The sequence below is a fragment of the Elephantulus edwardii genome, unplaced genomic scaffold (genome assembly GCF_000299155.1).
Source record: "Elephantulus edwardii isolate Elephantulus edwardi_28Jun2011 unplaced genomic scaffold, EleEdw1.0 scaffold00107, whole genome shotgun sequence".
Classification (NCBI taxonomy): Eukaryota; Metazoa; Chordata; class Mammalia; order Macroscelidea; family Macroscelididae; genus Elephantulus; species Elephantulus edwardii.
Genome location: NW_006399857.1, coordinates 1,145,821 through 1,148,889, shown reverse-complemented (window position 1 = coordinate 1,148,889; position 3,069 = coordinate 1,145,821).

Below are 3,069 nucleotides of genomic sequence, written 5' to 3'. Positions count from 1 at the left end.
ATGGAATTCCAAAATCTCTGTAGATGTTCACTGAAATGAAAAATAAATAGATTAAAATATTTAAAAAAATATATCAACTCATCTTCAGTCATCCTTATTTGTTCACAGTCCAGCTTTCACACATGATTGAAATCCTCAGGGCTTATGTCAGATTCACCTTAGTCTCCAGAATCTCTGAGATGAAGCCAAAACAAACAAAATTTCTTCTAGCCTCATCTCTTCTGTTTACTCCCAGAGTGACCTCGGGAGGGGAACTGTCCAAGATAATTTTTCAATAAATTTTCCAGATTATTTTAGCTCAAATTTGAGACCCACATGCTAAATGATCTTGCAGGTCTCTCAGACCAAAATCTTCAGACTCTTTTTGCCCCAAATTAAAGACTTTTCTCTCTGACTATGTTTTCATCTGTCTTTATATTTAAAGAGGGGGGGAGGAAAAGGAGGGGGAAATTCTTCAAATTTCTTCCCCTCTCTACAGCTTGCCAACTTCTAAGGACATAAAATGAAATTTGCTTTCTGTCATTTCCATAGCAACCTCAACAAGCCGATTAAGATTTAAGCTTTTGTTCTTTAATACATCTGTTCCTTCTTTAAAAGAGAATATATTACTTTTTTCAATCTTTAAGTTCCATCTTATCTAAGGACAAACCTTAAAAAAACCCTTTCCGTGGGATATAATTGTAGCTCCAAACAACAGTGCAAAGGGGGTTGTAAAACTCTTACTACTGAAGCAACCCTGGTGGTGTAGTGGTGAAGCACTCAGTTAATAACGGAAAGGTGGGCAGCTTGAACCTACTAGTCACTCCACAGAGAAAGAACTCGTAATCAACTTCCATAGAGCCCAGACCTTGGAGTCAAGTATACTCTGCCTATAGGGTTCAGGATTTACTTGCTGGCAAGGGGTAATTGACCTCCTCAAATCTCCTAAAGGCCAGTTGTCAAATGGAAGGAAATTCCAGACTCTCCACTCATAGAGAGTCTCCCTCATACTCCATACACTTAACTTAAACGTTGATTCTGCTTCCGAGACAGAAGCATAATTGGTGAGCTGTCCCTACAGACTCTACTATACTCAGAACTACATAGGTCTGACACCACTGGCATTACACCCAGCTCAAGGCTTGGTCAGTATAAGGTTTCTAGGGTCTTAATAACTCTTTTGCGAAGATGAACACATGATACATCAAAGTCAATGAGATCTTTACTGAACTTCTGGAATATTGTTGTTGTTGTTGTTGTTGTTGTTGTTGTTGTTGTTATATGCCACTGAGCCACCTGCAACTCAGAGTGGTTCTGTGCACCATAGCTCTGAACTCAGCTCTTTCCAGAACCAGTCTCACTGTCTCTGATACACTTACCCCATTACTCCAGTTACAGAGTCAATCCATCCTATCCAGGCCTTCCTCTCCTGCGCTGTCCCTCCACCCTTCCAAGTATGATGTCCTTCTCCAAGTACTGGTCCTTCCTAGCCACGTGCCCAAAGTATGTGAAATGGAACTTCAAAATCCTTGCCCCCACTGAATAGAGGCATGTGACATTTCCCACTAGATTAGTACTGAAATTAAGCCTAGAATTCCATGATTGCTTTAACGCCATGGAGGGAGACCGGCCCAAGGTCTATCAAGGAGGACATGGAGTTGAGAGATCAAAAGAGAGAAACAAGTACCAGATAGCATCATTCCAGATCCAAATTCAACCATACACTGGACTTTTCAATCATAACACAATACAAAATGATACAAGTTTTAGTAAGCAATTTGTCAGTGTCTATAAAAAACTTTAATGTGTGTAACTCTTGTCCTAACAATTATTCAAAAATATTTTCACAATTATGGGATGGTATATGTGAAATCTATACTTGGACAAGGAAGCCGTTATCACGGCAGAGCAAAGAAACATTGCATGATTCAAAATTGGAAAGGGTATAAGCCAGGGATGTTTCCTATCTCCATACCTTTTCAATCTATATGCAGAACAGATTATACAGGAGGCTGGGCTGTATGAGGAGAAATGTAACATCAGGATTAGAGGAAGACTCATCAACAATCTGCATTATGCAGATGATACAACCTTGCTTGCTGAAACTGAGGAGGACCTGAAGCACTTGCTGTAGAAGGTCAAGTACTGCAGCGTTCAATATGGATTGAAGCGCAACATTAAGAAAACAAAGATTCTCACCACTGGGCCAACTGGCAGTAACATGATAGATGGTAAAGAGATTGAGATTATTAAAAGCTTTAGTTTACTTGGCTCCACAATCAACACTCTTTGTACCAGCAGCCAGGAAATTAAAAGATTAATTACATTGGGAAAGTCTATTCTCAGAGATATCTCCAAAGCACTGAAGAGCAATGATGTCAGTCTGGAAATTAAGGTGCACCTGATCCAGGCAATAGACTGTGATTACTTGCTATGCATCAGAAAGCTGGACAATGACTAGGGATAATGGAAGGAGAATTGATGCCTTTGGGCTGTGGTGCTGGAGAAGAGTATTGAATATACCATGGCTGCTAGGAGAACAAACAGGTTCATTCTAGAGAGGGTAAGACCAGGCTGCTCCTTGGAAGCTATGATTCTGAAGCTTCTTCTGACATACTTTGGATATGTTGCAAGGTAGGACCAGTCCGTAGAGAGGGAAAACATGCTTGGGAGGGTGGAGGGACAGCACAAAAGAAGAAGACCCTTGATGAGATAGATTGGTTCAGTGACTGAGGTAGTGAGGGTAGGTGAGTCAGAGACAATAAAATTGGCACTGGATAGAGCAGGGTTTAGGACTGTTGTACACAGGGTCGCTATGAGTCACAGGCAACTTGATGGCACATAACAACAACAACAGCATATGGACAGACAAGAAGTTTATTAAAGTACTGTTTTTCACAACAAAGAGAAACAACCTAGTGTCATTCATCAGGAGAATGAATCAATTAAAAAAAAAGGTTGCATCTTTACCACAAAATACCATTTAAATGAATAGAGTAGATCAATATACATCACAGAAAATGACAAACTAACATTGATAAGAAAAATAAAATAAGATTCATTCTTTTTTTAGCTTTTTTTCACATTTTA